Source organism: Papio anubis, chromosome 14, assembly GCF_008728515.1.
Source record: "Papio anubis isolate 15944 chromosome 14, Panubis1.0, whole genome shotgun sequence".
NCBI classification, from domain to species: domain Eukaryota; kingdom Metazoa; phylum Chordata; class Mammalia; order Primates; family Cercopithecidae; genus Papio; species Papio anubis.
Genome location: NC_044989.1, coordinates 24,994,569 through 25,012,607, shown reverse-complemented (window position 1 = coordinate 25,012,607; position 18,039 = coordinate 24,994,569). Strand labels below are relative to the sequence as shown.

Below are 18,039 nucleotides of genomic sequence, written 5' to 3'. Positions count from 1 at the left end.
TGTGCTCGTGGAATTAGACAGAGATGCCCCAAGTCAGGAACCTGGATCCCTGAGCGCTCCATGGGGAAGGAGAACAGCCCCCACGGTGAAGGGGTGAGGGCGGTGTGTAGGCATGCACAGAATCTTCCAGCTGGAAGACACCTTCAATGTCATTTCGTTCAACCTCCCACCTTATGAAATCTTTCAGTCTTCCAGTGCCCAACTGAGGGCACCCAACTCTACTTGGACAACTCAAGGTACAGGGAACTCACTCTCTTCAGGGCAGCTCATCTCAGAGAAGCTCTGTAGCCTGCGGGACGGCCAGGAGGAGCCTGGCGCTCCGACCTTGGCCCCGTAGAGCGGACTGGCCTCCACTCCGCGGCGGCACCTGGCTGGGGGTTGCGGCGCGGATGGGCCGGCGCTGCTGTCCCCAGCCCCAGTGCTGAGGCAGGCAGAGCGCAGTGGGCTCTGGCGGAGGTCGGGAGAACTGCAGGGCGAAGGCCGCTGGGGGCTCCGCGGGCTGCGGGGGGAGGCACTTGACACCGGCCCGGGGAGAGGAGGGGCCGCTGTCCCTGCGGCCAGTGCTGGATGCGGGGACCCAGCGCAGAAGCAGCGCCAGGTAGCGGGGCGCCCCGCGTGGGGAGGGCTGCAGCGAGGCCCGGGGCTCGGCTCCGACTCGAGGGGCTCTGAGTGGCCGGGAGCGCGGCCGAGGCGGGGCGCCCGGGGCCCGGCCCCCGGTCGGGGCGGTGCGGGTCCGGACCTCCGCCAAACGGCGTGCGGGGACCCTGGCGGGGCCGCAGAGGCCGGGAAGTCGCGCCGAGGGCGCTAGGACCGGCCGCGCGCCCAGGCCGCTCCCGCCGCGGCGCCCCGGGGCTTGCCGAGGCTGCCTCCCCGGGCCGGCTCCGCAGCGCCGGGGCCTGGGCTGAGGCGGCCGGGTGGGGGCGAGTGGCGGAGGGCCTGGCCGGTGGGCGGCCGGAGGGAGGAAGAGGAAGGCGGAGAAGGGTGGGGGGGGACCGGAGGTGGAGGGAGTGGACAGGAAAGGGAGGAAGGAAAGCGTGGTGGCTGGGTGGTGGTGGTGGTGGTGACGAGCTGACGCGGCGCCGCGGCACCAGGGCGCGCAGCCGGGCCGGCCCGACCCCACCGGCCACGCGGTAATGAGCGCCGCTGCTGGCGGCCTGGGAGGCCGGCCCGGAGGCGGCGGGGAGTCGGGGAGCCGGGCGGGGGACGCCGCGGCGGGCAGTGCCCGGCTCGGGGCACGCTCCCGGACCCCCGCAACTCGGCGCCGGGCGCCCGCGGGGCCGGGACTGCGGGCGGGGACCGCGGGTCGGGCTGGCCGGGGCGGCGCGGGGGATTTGAGGGTTTGTTTATGTCCCCGCGGGCTCGGCAGGCGCCCCCTCCCGTCCCGCCCGCTCCCGGCGCAGACCCCCCTCCCCGCCCCCGCCCGGCTCCGGGCTCAAGTTCAAGTCTATACAATGCCGCGGGGGGGCCCCTCCACCGCCGGCCTCCGCCGCGGTGCCCGGCTCGGCGCTGCCGCAGGGGCCCCGGCCGGGCCGCCCCCGCCTTCCGGGCTCTGCCCCCGCCCCGCGGCCCCGCCTGGAGCCCGCGGCCAGGGCGCCGGAGGGCGCGGACCCCGACCCAGAAGGATCGGCCCCCACGGCGGCCTGGGGGAGCGAGGGAGGGGGCGGGGGCCGGGCCCCGCGCAGGCTCCGCGGCGGCGGCAGAAAATGGCAGCCTGGCACGACCCGGCCCCCCGCCCCTCCCCCCGGCGCCCGGCCCTCCTCGGCCCCGCGGGGCGGGGGACCCGGGAGGCCCCCGGGGGCGGGCCGAGGGGTGATGGCGGGGCCGGGCCGGGGAGCGCCGCGCCGCGATCCTCCTCCGGCCACCTGTGGCTGGGGGTGCGGGGTGCCGACGGGTCCGGGAGGGGCGGCGGGGCCAGGGAGAGCGCTCGCCTGGGGGGCACACCTCCCCGCGGGGTGCCGGCGGCACAGAGGGGGGTGGTCGTGCCCGGCTCCTCCCTGTCCCCACCGCGGGCCGTGGGTGCCGGGGCGGCCGCGGTGGCGGCGCCGCAATGTGGGGGCGGGGCGGGGGCGGGCGAGGATCCCGGGCCTGGGCCGCGGGGGCCGGAAAACGCGGGGGTGGGAGCAGCGGGACCGGGGCCGGGAGCGGCCCAGGGGGGACGCCCGGGGTCGCCCCTGCCGCCCCCCCGCGCACACTCCCACGCACGCGGACACACTCACGCACACGCACCCCGCCGGGCCGGTGCAGACGTGTCCTTGAAAGCTTCGCATCTGCACAGTGAAGGACGAGGCCTCGCCGCGGCTGCGGAGTGGGGTCTTCGGCCCCACGTCCCCGCACCCCGGGAGACCCCGAGCTTCGGAGCCGCAGGCGGCCGCGGTCCGTGTCCCGCCCTCACCCCAGCTCCCCTCCCCCAGGCCGCCCTGCCTTCCCTCCCCTTCGGCGCGGACTGGGCTGGCGCGGGTCCAGGGCCCGCCCCTGGCCTCCCCCAGCCCCTCATCGCTGGGGCCCGCGGCCCTGGGACTGCCAAACTGCGTTTCGCTTTCCTGGAGCCTCCCTTCTTGGGGGCACCTTCTCCCGCCCCAGCGCCTCTCTGCCATTTATCCCCCTCTCCTCATCTCCTCCGTCCTGGCACCGTCTCTCCGCTGCACGGCTAGTTGAGGAGGTGTCAGCGCCCTGGCAGCGGGGAGCGGTGCCCTCTGGTTCCCAGGGGCTGCCTCCCCCACGCTCCTGAGGGGAGCCCCCTGTGACTGCACCTTGACCCAACATGGCGTCTGGCACCCAGCAGGGCAGCTCTGGCCTGCGGCAGGCGGGAGGGTGGGCAGGGCCGGGCCCCAGAGCCGCACAGCTACCCCCCCTCCAAACCAGCGGGGACAGAAGCCTTGGGGAGAAGCGCCCTCCGCCCTGTGACCCAACTTGCCCCTCAGTGCCGTGCCCAGAGACTGCCATCAGCATCCCAGGGGGCCTGCTCAGTCTTCATGTTTCACCCTAGGCTGCCAGCGGCTGAACTGCCTCCTGGGCGGGCGGCTACGAAGGGATCCTGGGATCAGGTGCTGCTCCAGTGTCGCCTCTTCCCTCCCTCCCGAGCAGATGTGACAGCTGCAGCCAGGGGAGCTATTCGCCTTGCTGTTGCCTGGGTGTTAGGACTGGCCTGTGGAATTTGGGGGGCCCGGCATCCGGGGGACCCTCTTTGGTTGGCTGGCAGGGGCCATCACCAGGTAGTTTTCTGAGGTGCCTGCCTTTGGAGAGTTGGGTTGTGGGGAGTTCCTGCTGGGTTTCTGGGGCAAAATGGTCCCCCTCTGCCTCCAGGTTCCACCAAGACCCTGCTTGGGCTGTGACAGGTGGCTCTGTCAAGGTGGGAGTGTGTGTGTGCACATGTGCTGGCTCCAGGCGACGGCGCAGGCCGGCCTGTGCAGCAGCTCTGGCACCTGCCTGCCTCCCTGGTGGGTCCCCCTCCTCTGTGCAGCTCCTCCCCAGATAAGCAGCTGCGGATTCAGGCCGACCAAACTTCCCTCGTTACCCCACCCAGGCACCAGTTCCTTCCATAGGAGACTGACCCCAAGAAAGGTGAATTCCTTCTAGACTCAAGGAGTGGACTGGTCCACAGGGACAGGGCTGCCCTCTGAGTCCTTCCTGGAGAAGCCTAGGAGAGGACGCCAGCGGCCATCTGTCAGGGTGTCTGCGGACAGGATTCCTCTGTGGGGTGGGGGTTGGACTAGAGCCGGAAGGTCCATTCCAGCTTTGACATTCTATGGCTCTGATTCTAGTGGTGGAATTTCAGGCCCAGAAATAGGGACAGGGTGGTCTGTTTTTCCGCACATGGCAGTAATAGGGGAAGGCTTCCGAGGAGAAGGAGATATAAGAGAGATCAGGGCCCCCAAACGAGTTGGGCTTGGGAAGGAGAGGCAGTGTGAGGAGGGTCCCTGCAAGAGACGGGTTGGTCACGTCCGACTCTGCAGAGGGTGTAAAAAGTACAGCCTCCTTTAAGCCTCAGCACGTGTGTATTCTGTAGGTTTGTGTATAAATCCCTGTGTGTGGATAATTTCTGAGGTTTCCTTTTCGAGTCCAATTCACAGTAAGCTCCTCAGTCCCTTATGGATGTTTTACTATCGCTTTCACACCCACCTCTGCCAGTGGTTCTCAAAAAGCTAGGAAGACAGGACAAACGGTAAAATCCTTGTCCAGGGTCACTGGCAGGAAGAAGTGGAGCCAGGCCTGCACTCAGGGGAAGACGCCCCACACTACACCTCTTACCTGGGCTGCTGCATGTGTCCGTCCCCCCTCTCAGTTTGTGATCTCCAGGGAACAGGGGCTTTGCCTCCCTGGGTCCCTTGGACAAGCGATGAGGCCTCCAAGGGAGTCTGCTGAATGAGGGGACTGTACTGCCATCCTGTCCTCTCCCTGAGGCAGCGAGGCAGCGTTAGTGCCGGGCTCCCTTCCCCCTACTGCTGTGCGTCGCTGCCCAGTGGCCACCGCCTACTTACAGGCCAGCTCCTCAGGCTCACACCTCCCTGAAAGACCCAAGTTCTTTCCCAGCAAGAGCCAGACTCCTCCAAGGCTTCTCTTTTTGGGATCCAGGTAGAAAGAGGACTCTAATGGGTGAGTTAAAACAGACCACCCTCTCCCCGTCTTTGGGCCTGAAATGTCAGCATTAGAACCCAAACGTTAGAATTGCAGGCTGAAAGAGGAGTTTAAGCTCTGAGAGCTCTTGGTACTGGGTATGGTACTGTTTGTGGGAGGTGACGCCCAGTTCTTCTCAGGGTTGTCCATGCTACCCAGAGCCTGAGGCCTGCAGGGCCGTTCATGTGCCGGTCACATGCCTCTCCTTCGGTACTTCCTGCTGCCTCCAGCTTGCTGGCCTGGGGTCCTGGACTTGGTGCTCGTGTCCTCCCCAACCCATGCCCCACTGGGAGTTGAATGTGTCTCTGGCCTCTAGCAGGTAGGGCCAGAGCATCTACCCCAGTACTATTTCTCATGCTGCAGCCCCCGGGGAATAGCTTCCACTTCCATTTGAATAGTAGTGGATGAGCAGAGAGCCCATAAGAAGCCCACCTGGCCTGTGGCTGGGTTTCTGCCGGACGTTGCTGTTCCTGAGCAGGGCTTTAGTGGTCTACCAGAGGTGCCACATTCCTTTCCGCTTTAATTTTGAGGGCTCATTTTCAATCATTTCTCTCTTTGACGATTTTTCCCTAAAAACATGACCAAATCTGAGATCCATGAAGTGTCAGCCTGAGATTTATGTCTGTGTCCGAGCCTGCCTCCACTTGGCTAAGTGTGTGGGCAAGACGAGGTTCAGTGCACATGTGTCTGTGCATGATATATGTGTACATAGTGTGCCACTGCCTGTGGATGGGGAAGACTTGCTTCCACATGAGCCAGTGTCAAGGCAGCATGAGGCCCTTGAGCCACAGGAAGTTGCACTCTGACACCTCCCAGCGGCAGGAACTTGGGCGGCAACTCCATTCCCTGGGCCTCAGTTTCCTCCCCTGTAACATGGGAGTGCTCATGGATTCTGCCTACAGGTGGTTGTGAGGATGGAGTGAGATGATGTGCGTTACAGCCTCAACAGAGCCGGAGCCCTCCTGTTAGCTGGGTCTGTTTTCATCATTTGGGCGACTCACGTGGACTAGCACTGCAGGAAGTGCTCTAAGAAGCCTCATCCACCTTCCTGTGTCTTTTGCAGAATCTTGGTCAGATGAGGAAAGTGCCGATTCTGATTCAAAATCCTGGGAGGTGGGAGGCTCCTCGGTGCCACTTAGCAATCTGTTGAGTTGAACAAATCGCATGTCAACAGGTTGTTTTCTTCCACCTGAAATCCCTCCCGCTGTAGTTTCAGCTCGTTATTCTCATCCTGTCTTGAGTGCAGCAGCACTTTGCCACCGTATTCGCTTCCATTTTCCAGAGATGTGCTGAGCATTTCCTGTAAGCCATGCCCTGTGCTGGCTTTGAGGGGACACGGTGCGTTTAGGATGTGCCCAGCTAACGAAGGACTGCAGAGTGGTACTGGGGTCACTGGAGAGGGAGAAATAAAGTGCCCAAAGGAGAGTGAGGTCACAACCAACTAAGGCCATCAGGGAAGGCTTCTTGAAGGAGGTGGCATCTCAGAAGCACCTCAGAGCACAGAAGTGGGACTTCAGGGAGGAAGCCAGGCCTTCAGGGGCAGGGCATCATTGTGGGTGGCTCTAGTGCCCGGGAGGTGGACTGGGGCCTGGGTTGTGCTGGAGGCCAGGCTGAGGCCCTGCCTTGGTTTGGGGAGGAGGTCCCTGCACTCCGGAACTCCTCTGTGGCCTACAGAGAATTGCTCTGAACTGCCTGAGTGTGGCGGCCAGTGCGGGGTGGGGGTGGAGAGAGGACAGCAGGGAGGGAGGGGAAGGGGCCAAATGAGCTCATTTGGTGTCAGATCCTGATTCTTTCTATTCCATAGACCAGAGCTTAAGAGCTCAGACTTGGAGAGCAACAGAGCAGGGTTTAAATTACACTGACCCCAGGGGGTTGTGACGATGAAGGGGGAGGCCAGGGTCAGGTCTGGTCTGTGTGCGAGTGATAGCAGTCATGGTGAGGATGTGGCAGGAGGAGGAGGGTCCCTTTTCTGGCCTCCCAGAGGTCTCCATGTCCCTCCTTGCCCATTCCACCAGGCTGAGGTGCCCAGCATCCAGAACATTCCTGCAAGGGGCTGCCAGTGCCAGGGAAATGGGGGTGGAGACGTCAGGTTCCCGTCTCTACAGCCTGACCCTGCCCCCCAACACACACATGCTGGGCAGAACCAAGCCACCAACCCAGAGGGGAGGTGCCCTGCTGACGGCCCAGGCCCCCAGGCATGAGTGCAGGTGCCTGGCAGCCCCCTGCAAGAACAGCTGGTGGGCAGGGCCTTCTGGGCCAAATCTCCCTTGCTGATCACATCACAGGCCACCAGCCTGTCTGGAGGACAGCAAGGGTGCTTGGTGGGCAGTCGGGGTGGGGGTAAGGGAGGCACAGATGCCTGGGGCTTTCCTAACTAAATCCCAGTATAGAGTAGATTTTTTGTTTTTTTCAGCAGTAGCTCTGTGTTGCCTACTCCTGTCCTGCTGTGGTCCTCTCTGACCCTTAAGGCTGCCCAGCCTTATTTAGATATATGACCAGGTTCCTATTTTCTCTTTCCTGTGGTCACAGCCCTGCTCGCCACCATCCCTATTGATCTTTCCTCTCTGCTTCTGTTTCAAATGTCAAGGTCATTTTTAATTCTGAGCCAGTTATTAGATGCCCCGTCTGAGTGCACAGAGGGGACAGAGGACCATCTCTTACAGCCAGTAACCAGAGAGCTGGAACTTGGGTCTCCTGACTCCTCGTCTAGTGCTCTTCTTGCTCTCATGAAAGGGGAGGGGTCTCGGTGCAGATGTTCGAGATCTGATAGATCAGCTAGGTCATAGGTTCCAGTGATCCTTCCTTGAAAAGGTAAAAAGATGCTTAGAGAGGAGATTATGGGGCATGGGTTAGATTTGCGGCTCACTAAGCTGTTGAGTGTGGGCTGTGTCCTGGGGAATACTTGGGAAGGGCCGTGGCCTGGGGGCAGGAGGCCTTCGGAGTATCCCTCCCCCACCACTCCCTGGAGGACCCTGGGAGACACAGGCGAGTTCACCGCTGCCCCTGCCAAGCCAGTGGGATCCCCCAGTACCCCATCGAGCAGAACCTGTTTGGAAGGAGGCTTCTGGAAGGCCTGCTCGATTACCTGTATAGGTTCCTGAAGTACTAAATAAACGAACAGGTAAAGGGGAATCCACCTAGATTCCCTAAAAGCCTTCGAAACAAGGTGGTAAGCGCGTCTGTTCTGATGCGTTAGATCCCCATGCAGTAGCGTTGTGGTTAAAAAAAAAATGTTCATAGCTTAATCTCATTTTTGTGAAATTCTTTAAAATCGATACAAATACACTCATGTATAGGTTTGTACACGCATGGAAAAGTTCTGGAAAGATACACACAAACCTATGAACAAGTTTTTGCTTTTTAACTTTGTACACTTGTTTCCTTTGAAAAAATGTAAATGAACTTGTGTTCCTTTCTTAATGACAGCAAGAATAAAACTACACTTTTTAAAAGCCTGTGGATAAGAATGTAGAAAAAAGAATTAAGTCACCTAAGGCTGAGGGATGGACTCTTTTTTATAGTGGATAAGAAACTGGTGTAGAGACTGACAGCAAGGGGTAAGCTTACTCAGGTACCTGTCTTTTCCAGAAACGTTACAGGGAGAAATATCGCAGATATTAAGGCCTCTGAGCAAAGGCCTAGGCTGGTAGGGATTAGGTGAGAGCAGAAAATAGGCCGCTGACTGCATGCACCCTGGCCCACGCCAGGGACAGGGGACAAAGTTAGCTTTATAGGATGGCGACTTGAATCTCGTTTCTGACCCAAGGTGGAGAACAAATCACTGAGGGTCTTCCCCAGAAGCATCAGTCTAATGGGCTGTTGTGGCCCAAATGGTTCCTGGGGAACTGGAGGTATAACTGGGGCCTGGTCCAGGTATGGAGCTCAGGTGACCCAGCCCTGGCATAGTGAGAGCCTCTTGGGAGGCCACACCCAAGGGAGACAAAGTGGGGCTTCAGGAGGTCCCACGAAGAGGTAGAAGGGGTGTCTAGGAACTTGTTTGGCACGTGGGTTCAACTCTGATCTACAGGTCCCTGAGCAGGTAGTGATTACCCAGACGATGGAGTGGAGAGGTGAGGCGGGGGCAAATGCAATTCCTCCGTCTGCAGTCGTTTTGCTACCCCAGGAAGCTCAGGGCTGGTTGCTTAGCAACAGCACCTACCACCCTCTTCCACCTTCCCCTCCCCCACCTCACCCATGGGTACCTCTTGGAGCTTCCCTTCCCCTGAGGCTGCCCCTGTTCAATAGGACGTGAGAAGGGTCTGTGCACTTTTTTGGCCCTGCTCCTGGAATAAGGCAGGAACAGACATAAAAGGACCCATGACTTGGAGGCGAGCACAGAACTGGCCCCTCTACAAACCAGCCATTTGGTCCAAGGCTGGTAGGGGACAGATGTACAGGGCAAGAAAGGCGCTGGGGAGTCAGGCCGACCTGGAGGACTGTCTCAGCCCCATTCGTGCTCAGTTGCTGCTGGCCCCAAACCTGGAGCTGCAGGTTTTTCATCTGTAAATCGGGGATAAGAATAGCGGCCTCATCTTACAGGGGTTGCCTGAATGACATGCACTATTTTATGAAACAGCTAGCACTGTGCCTGGCACAGAGAAGGTGCTCAGGAGGCAAGAGCTGCTTTTCTTTACATGGGGGTCATTCTAGGGCTGCCTGAGGGTTAGGGTGACCCCCCAAAAAGCCCTGCTGCTCTGTAAGACCCTGCAAGTGGCCAGGTGCGGTGGCTCACGCCTGTAATCCCAGCACTTTGGGAGGCCAAGGCGGGCGGATCACTTGAGGTTAGGAGTTCAAGACCAGCCTGGCCAACATTGTGAAACCCGTCTCTACTAAAAATACAAATATTAGCCAGGTGTGATGGTGCGCGCCTGTAATCCCAGCTACTCTGGAGGCTGAGGCAGGAAAATCACTTGAACCCAGGAGGTGGAGGTTGCAATGAGCTGAGATTGCTCCACTGCACTGCAGTCTGGGCGACAGAGTGAGACTTCGTCTCAAAAGAAAAAAAAAACCAGACCCTGCAAGTGTTGCCTGTCCTCCCTACGGCCCCTCACGGTGAGGGGAAGAGATCATCAAGTTGAGAATGACCCCCAAGCCCACGGTGGACTCTGGGCTGGGAGTCAGGGGCCGCGAGGGAGTGGCAGGGACAGAGAAAGATGTCTCTGTCCTCCTTACATTCCGTTGTCTGACCCAGGTCCCTTTTTCCAGCTGCCAATAAGTTGTACCATTTTCTCTTAGCCTTTCTGAGCCTCCACTTCTTCCTGTGAAGCCAGGATTTACCTGTACCTTCTTTTATCTCTTCAGAGTCCCCGTCCGTGTAGGGACCCAGAAGCTCCCTCAAGGCCTGAGCCCCCTTTCCCTTTCCTCTCTGCCCACTGGTCTCGTTGGAGCTAAGCAGAGAGTGGCCTCTGCTGGGTTCTGGCTCTACCCCATGGCCTGGAGGCATGGGAGGGTCTAGACCACAGCCCGGTCTGGCAGCTGGCACGCAGCAAGGGCTCCTAATGGTTTTATTACCAGCAACAATGTGGTGCTTGTTGCCATCCACGCACAGGCTGATGGTTCCCAGCCCAACTGGTGGTGGCCTGAGGGCCCTGCCTGGTACTGGAAGCTCAGCTGGGAAGCCCAGTGGGGTTGGGCAGTCAGTCACCTCTGCATTTTCTTCTGTCAACACCCTGCCAGCAGTCTGGAATCGGAGGGAGCCAGGGCCCGGCATGGTGAGATGCTGGAATAGGAGGGAGCCAGGGCCGGCGTGGTGAGATGCTGCCCCCACATTGGCAGGCCTGGCAGCGCTTGAGTTTTCTTTCCAGAGGTCCCTGTTTCAGATCCACAAATGATGTTCATCTATTCATCCAAGAGAGACCCACTGTGTGCCAGACACAGGCTGTATAGATGAAAGGGGTCACGCTCATCTCAAGGAGACTGCAGCTTAGGTGGGGGTCTGGCAGGGCGGAAGGACCCCTGGCACACCATGTCCAGCCATTACCGGGGCTCAGAGAAGGAAGTCGGATTCAGGGGGAGAGAAGATCTAGAAGGGCTTTCTAAAGGAGGTGACGCTTCAGCTGAGTCTCGAAGGGGAGGGAGCAGTTAGCTTGGTGGACAACAGCACTTTTTGGCCCCATGTAGCTGCAGTATAGGGAATGATGGGGTATGAGGCCGGGGGCCTGGGCTGGAGGACCATGGAAGGCGGGATGTTATCCATCAACGGACGTCGGGCTTGGTATTTGTATTTGAGAAGGATAATTCTAGGGCATCGAGAAGGAGAGCTCGGGCAATAGGGTTTAGGGGCAGGGAGCCCAGGTGGAAGGCTGGCACAGAAGTCCAGGGCAGCAATGTGGGCCTGGACAGGGCGTGTGTGGTGTGACATTTAGGAAGTGCAGTCAGCAGGAACAATTGGGATAAAAGAAATGAGGGAAGTTGGGGTGGCCGTCTGGTTTCTAGCTCCGCCAACCGTGTGGGTGGGGATGCCCTTCATGGAGGGGGCGCGGGTTGGGGGGAGTCGGAGAGAGCAGGAGGTGCCTCCCACATGGAGCTGGGTTGGAGCTGGGGCTTGAGGGCGGGTGGGATTTCCCCAGGCGGAGCCTGAGCCAGGCCAGGCTTGCAGAAGGAGGCTGGAGCCTGAGTCATAAGGCCTGGGGGCGGGGTGCCTGGTGTGATGGATGAGAAAGGCAGGTACATTTTGGTCCATAACTGTTAGGACCTGTGCAGATTTTTGAAGGAAGATTTTGAGGAAGGTGCTTGCACCCATGCACTGGGAATGCTGATGAGTTATGGCCTCTGCTTCTCAGTGATTTCCCTAAAAGATGAGCTGCAAGGCCTAGACCCTGGCCCTCCACCCAGGACCTGCGGTGAGTCTCATCACCCTCTGGGTATCTTTGGGCGGGCTGGAAGTTGATGTCAAGCTGTCCGGCCTTCCCGTGACTCTCCATTCAGAGGCAGGTCTGTGGAGAGAGATTGGAGGAACAAGCTGGGGACAGCATTTTTGGAAAGCAAACAGAAAAGAAGCAAAAACTGTTCCTCTAAAATAGAAAAGAGGCTTATGTGTGTTATGTGAAGGATAATGTGGAAGGCTATTTCCAAAGAATTTCTCGAAAAATGATGTGAGCCCTGTCAGCATCATTGAATTTAGATAGAGGCCAGGAGCAGTGTGGCATCATGCCGGGGCCACCAGGCTGAGGGCTGGAAAGATGGTGGTTTCACCTCAGCCCTGCCACCTCCTTGCTGCGTGTCATTGGAAGATGACTCAACCTTTCTTAGGCTCAGTTTTACCATCTGTAAAATGGACATAACTTCACAGGCTAGTGTTCTTGTTTGTTTTGAGCATTGCTTCTTGGACTAAACCTGGATTTTTTTCCTTCCCTCCCTCACTTCTGCACTTCCTCTGGTTCTTTGCCTCCCGAGAAGCCTGTTTCCTCCTGTGAGTTCCCCCTTCCTGGGAAGGTCCATTCATCATGTTCTATTGACTCTCTTGTTCCCAATTATTCCCTGCAAACCTGGTTCACCCAGTGTATTTGAAGAGCATCTACTGAGCTAAATGGGAGTTATTGGGGGTCAGTTCCTGTTCTCTTTTTAATAAGGGGAGGGAGGGTCTGTGCAGAGCTGTCCAGGAGAGCACAGGGCACGGGATCCAGGGGGGAAGTTGCAGGACCCAGTGGGACCACAGCTGGGACCTTGCCCTGTAGCTGGCTCAGTGTGCCAGGGGATAGAGGCACACAGCCCTGGTGGGTCTGGGAGATGAGCTTGGGAGGGACTTGGCCTGGACATGGGCTAGGCTGCCCTGCTTTCAGAGCCAGACCTCAGGAGATGGCCGAGAGAGCCGCTTCCTCTGTGAGGGCTACACATGACGGCCCTTGGGCTGTATGGTGGCCCTGTGACATGCAGCCACACCCCTGGGGAGCTCTTTGAAGCATCTCTGCTTTCTGGAGGATCTGGTGGGAAGATGGCTTTGCAGCAGGGTTCTTGTTGATGTTGCCAAGAAGGCCGGGCGGGAATCGGGCTGTCTCTGCCTGGGGGTGGGGTGGGGGCTGCGGTCCATCTGAATGTGGAAACCCACGTTTCTCTGGCTTGTGCCAACCTGTGCAAGCAGCCATGCTGCAGGACTGGCCCCCTGGAAGTGGGGCATACATGAACTCAGGGTGTGGTGGTGTAATCAAATGAAATGTACAGCATAATTAATCTGGCATACCCTTAATGATATGCATAATTGTGCTGCATGGTAATTAGGTGTAAATGGTAAGCAGTTCACATAAATGTTTTTGTAATTGGTATTAATTTTGCAGAGGCAAACCAAGTTTATGTGGTTTTTCTCTTCTTGCTCTGTTAGTTTTCTAGTACAGGCAATTCCAAGCTTTTGGAGGAATTCTATTGCAAATGTTTGTTTATAGGGCAATGTTTTGTGTTTTCTCTCAGAACAATGTTATGAATGGTTATGAGGTTCCCAAGCTGGTTTCCAAATGCCTCTTTGGCCCATACAGTAGGTGAAATGTGCAACGCATGTGCCTGTGTGGGGAGGCCCGCCCAGGATCCTCTGGCTCCAGGTGCCCCGGCGTGTGCAGCACGAGGGGCGCTGTCGCGTGTGTGCGAGTGCGCACCTGGGTCATCTCTGCATGTGTCTAGGTGTGTCTCTGTGTGTGCCTCTGTGTCTGTGTGTTTGTTATCTGTGTGGCTGTCTGTATGTGTCTGTCCGTGTGTGTGTGTGTGTGTGTGTGTGTGTGTGGTCTGCCTGAATGGGAGAGATTCCTGAGGCCAGAGTGGCAGGTTGAAATTCTCTGGTAAATACATTCCCCATTCTAGTGGCAAGAGGCCTGTGCTGGAGACTTAGGGGCATTAGCTGGGAGGGTGACCCTGGCACAGCAGCCGTTTCTAGAAGGAGCACAAGCCACTCCGGGGTGTGGTCTGAGGCCAGAGTCTAGGTTTCCTAAGAACATGTGGCTTGCCTTTCTTTCTGATCAAGCACATAATACTTTTTAAATGAACATTTATTGAGTGCCTCCCATGTGCCAGGCCCTGTGTTAAACACTCGACTCAGATTCCCTCCTATCTTAAAATAGACTTATGAAGTAGGGACTGTTTCTCACCCCGCTTTACAGCTTGGGAAACTGAGGCCCGAATCTCCGAGTGACAGAGCTAGGGTTTGAGGCGGGGACTGCTGGAGGCAGGGCCCGTGGTTCTGAGATGTGCTGCTTGGAACCCTGGGCTCTTCTCCCTCCCTCGGCCCCCTCCACAAATGGTTTGTTTTTGTTGGGACAGAGGAGGAGAAAGGCGGCCCTGTGGGAAGTCTGAGAGCAGTGAGCTCCTTCCTGCTGAAGTGTAGAGGGGTGGGGGCTGAGCCCCAACAGCCGCTCCCAGGCCCTGAAGACCCTTTGGGGGTCCTCCTGGTTTTGACCTGAGAGGGAGCTGGTTTAGGAAGTGGGGTTGGGAGAGCGTGGCCATGGGCGGTGTGGGGAGAGGGTGGTCACAGGCTAAACAAGGACTCAGCCCCCCTGTTTCCTGTGGTTCACTGATAGCCTAGGCCCTCACCACCCCCTTCACCTTGGGGATCTGGGGCAGGTGAGCCTGCAGACCCATGGCAGGTGTATGTTTCTGCCTTCGGAGCTCCTGCAAACGGCCTTTCCACTGACGCAGTGCCTTGGGGGCTCTGCCAAGCGACCCCTAGAATGGGGATTGTGGGGGGTCGCTCGAGGCACCGCAGCACTGTGCTGGGGATGTTGCAGCTGCCTGGGAGTGACTTCACACAGTCCTCTCTGCCTCCAGGGTCACCCGGAATGGGGTTGTGGGGGACAAGCTGTGGGCGGGGGGACGATGGGCAGCAAGAGGCAAGGCGTGAACTCTGACCTCGTCTCTTTGGGAAATCAGACACATCTATACACGCATGGAACACCCAATGAGCCCTGGGTGGGTGGTCGAGGAGAAGGGGACGGTGTGTGGGGGAGGAGAGATGTTGGGTTGAAGGACTGGGGGAGAGGAGCTGAGTGGGCCCTGAGGGAGAGGGTGGGAGCCAGGGGTGTCATTCCGGGACAGCAGCCGGGCCTGGAATGATGCAGCTGGGAGAGGTGGGGGCACGGCCAGAGCAGTGGGCGGAGGCTGCATTGTAGCCAGCCTTGGTGAGACCAAGCCAGAGCATATATTTTACCATGTGTGAAAATCTTTGGCATCACAGGATTTTTTAAAATAATAGCTTGAAGATATAATTCACATTCCGTACAACTCACCCATATAAGTGTATAGTTCGATGGTTTTAGTACATTCACAATCAATTGTTTAAAATTTTCATCAGGTGTCATAGGTTTTCCTAGAGGGAGCCATGTGTGGGCAATCTTTGCTGAGAGGGTGAGGTGGGAGGTAGAGATGCCAGAGGCAGGTGGACACGCTCCAGGGGATCTACCAGGTTATTGTGCCACAGACACAAGAGGTATAAAGGGCCTGGAGGGAATAGGGGGTCGAGAGAAGCCCAAGGACCAGGTACCTGCTGGATGTGAGGACCCAGGGGAAAGGTGGGACCTGTTTTCTCCAGGGTTGGCGGCTTAGGCAGCTGAAGGGAGGGGAGTGTTACTTCCACATAGAGGGAAAAACCAGAAGATAGAGCCAGCTCTGAAGGAAGCATGTTCTGGAAGAGTAGGATTTTAGGCAACTGCAGATCATCCAGTTGGGATGAAAATAAACAGAGATGGAGCCCCTTGCAGAAGGAGGCCTATGTGACTTATGCCCAGGTGTCTTAGAGGAAGAACATTTAGAGGAAAGCTGAAGGTAGAACATGACCTTTGAGGAGCGCCCACCGTGCAGAAGTGGGATCAAGACTCCCAGCCAGCCCCAGAGACAGAGCTGCGGAATCCGAGGCTGGAGACCCAGGAGCCACACGGAGTCACACGGAGCCACACGGAGCCACACGGAGCTACAGGGAGTCACAGCTGGGAGAGAACACAGGGAAGGCGGTTGCTGGGGAGCTCCAGAAGCAGGGTCTCCTTTCACTCCAGGGCCCAGCTCCACAATAGCACTCAAGAAATGGCTGTTGAGTGAGTGCTTGAAGCAGGGAATGATTGGCTGGCCAGGATGTTGAATTGAGCTCAAGGGCCATGAGGATGGAAAAAGGCCCTTTGGGGCCATGGGTGACTGTATCCGTCAGGGTCCATTCAGGGGACAGAAACTACATGGTGACTGGAAGAAGGAAAGTTTCACATAACGAATTATTAACTCTAATTGGATTAGAATAATGAGGAATTGGCTAGGAAGAAGTAAAAATAACTCCAAAGAATACAAAAATAATAGCTATGAGAACAGCCCCTACCTCTAGGGTTGCCACAGAGTGCCCAAGGAAGAGGCCCTGCAAGGGCTGAGATCCAGACCTTGATGGAGAGGGTGTGGCTATGGCTCCCTGGATGGCAACGTCTCTGTAACTGCCATGTTGGCAGAACTTGCTGGAAATTCACCCTCTGGAATTTACTGGAAACCCATCTTTTTGGGTCCCAAGGAAAGTTGTTTGTGGGAGGTATCTTGCTGGAAGCACACCGCTGCCAAGTTTTCCCAGGAGAGTGCTGGGTGAAGCTCCTGGCTGTTGGGTATCCTGACTGACATGTGTTGCTGGAGCCAGGTACTGGAGAAGCTGTCTGCATTGCAAGAGCCTGGCACTCCTGCAGGAGCTGGGCACTGGAAAGCTGCATGCCGTAGGGACTGGGTGCTGGAGAAGCTGCAACAGCACAGGAGCTGGGTGCTGGGAAGCTTCATATCTGGCAAGACCCTGATGCTGGAAAGCGCCCATGCAGCAAGATCTGACTGCTAGAGAAGTTGTATACAATGCAGGAACCTAACAAGAGCACATCGGGTCTAGAAAGGAAACCCGCTTCCTCCTTCAATGCCTCTTCAGTGCCCTCCACAGTTGTGCCAGCTGACAAAGGAAAAGTAATTAAAGGGCCCAGCTCCATCTTCACAACACAGGTAATGATGGGCGAATAAATTGATAACTGGCTCAGTTTACCCCTTTGGCTACACAGCTTCTATTTGCACCTTTTTACAATATCTGAACTGCCATACAAAAATGAACAACTAGATGTCTACTTCTCAAGACAGTTATCCTTCTTATGAAATTCTCACCCTTTTCCCAGAGATCCCCAACCATCACTCTATCAATCCCTGGCTATAATAACTTCTCAAAGTCAGTCACATTCCCACTGAATTAGGTAACAGAATTGTTACCTAAACACTAGATTATAAAGTTAACTGTCAACAGCTTGCATAGAAAACAATGGGAAGGAGAAAAAAAGAAGAAAATGGTTACCATATTGCACGCACACACACACACACACACACACATCTCAAGTTAATAGAAAGTGTGCAAAACCACTAGAGGCCTGCTGTCTGCATTTGTTCACAAGGCTACACTTGCTACTGGCTTCCTTGTCTTCTTATCCCATTCTGTATTTCCTCCACACTCAGCCAGAGCCTTAGCAGGCCATGCTTCTTTTACTTGGTGGAGTAGCCCAAACCCTCATTCCCAAAGGACCTGAATCCTTAGTTATCCCACTTTTGTTGTTGTTGTTGTTACCATAACTTTCCATTCAGCTTTCCTTTGGGCATGGAAGTTCTTAAGAGGTGCCTGAGAGAATTCGCTGGGTTCCAGACATAGTCTTGCTTGGCTCTGTGGCTGATCAGCAATCCAGTTTTCTCCGTGGTAACTAGGATCAATCACTCCAGACAGTGGTGTAACTCCTTTTCTCCACTGTCAGTTCGGTGGCGTTAGGAGTTGGAGAAAGCCAAGCGGGCGTGGGGTGTCTCCTTTCCCAGGGAAAGCACTGTGATATGTCCCTGGAGGGAGCATTCTCCCCCGAGGACGAAGACAGTCAGCATCCCCAGAGGGTTTCAGAGTTGTGGGGTGGGGGAACAGGGCCGTGCGTAGGGGGCTAAGTGATAGAGGCTCTGGAGCTGGCAGCTGTGGACCATTCTGTAGAGAAGGTTGGAAAAGTAGAGAAACGTGCAGATGACCGTGGGCCGCTTCTGCTGGGGATGATAAAATCAGACCCATTCTGGTCGCTGCCAGACCCCATCCAGGACCACGTGTCTGATCCTCACATGGACTCTCAGCCTGGCCACACTGTGCCCCTGACTCCCAGGCCCCAGGCCGTGGGAAGCCCATCTGACCCACAGCACGTGTGACCCCTAGACAGGGCTTCTCCTGGCTTGCAGCACTTGGAAATGGGTGCTGCCTTACGGAAGTCTGTGTTGGCTCATTTTGGCTCCTGAGAACAACTTCGGCTCCTTAACAGCGTCTATTTTAGGTATAAATCTCCCCCCCGCTCACTTTTGGGGCTGTGTCATGGCAACCATTAGTGTGAGCAAAGGAGTCTGACTCAGACTCCCATGTGGCCGCCGTAGTGGCAGCAGGTTTGGTGTGATCATAAGTGCTTCTGCTGGTGGTGCCAGTGCTGGTGGTGCCATGGC

General features: G+C 57.2%; 1 protein-coding gene across 5 annotated transcripts in view; it reads left to right on the top strand.

Moving 5' to 3' along the window:
- The first annotated feature begins 442 nt into the window (after window positions 1–442).
- Window positions 443–18,039, top strand: part of DNMT3A (DNA methyltransferase 3 alpha) — a 114,782-nt gene continuing 97,185 nt past the window's right edge. For 3 of the 5 annotated variants that reach the window (XM_031654997.1, XM_031655001.1, XM_031655004.1), the window contains exon 1: window positions 1,063–1,130. The gene's annotated coding sequence lies outside the window, so the exon portion shown is untranslated. Of the gene's footprint in view, window positions 599–1,062; window positions 1,131–14,613; window positions 16,540–18,039 lie in introns of those variants that run through there. The other 2 variants (XM_031654998.1, XM_031655000.1) reach the window with 2 other exon arrangements.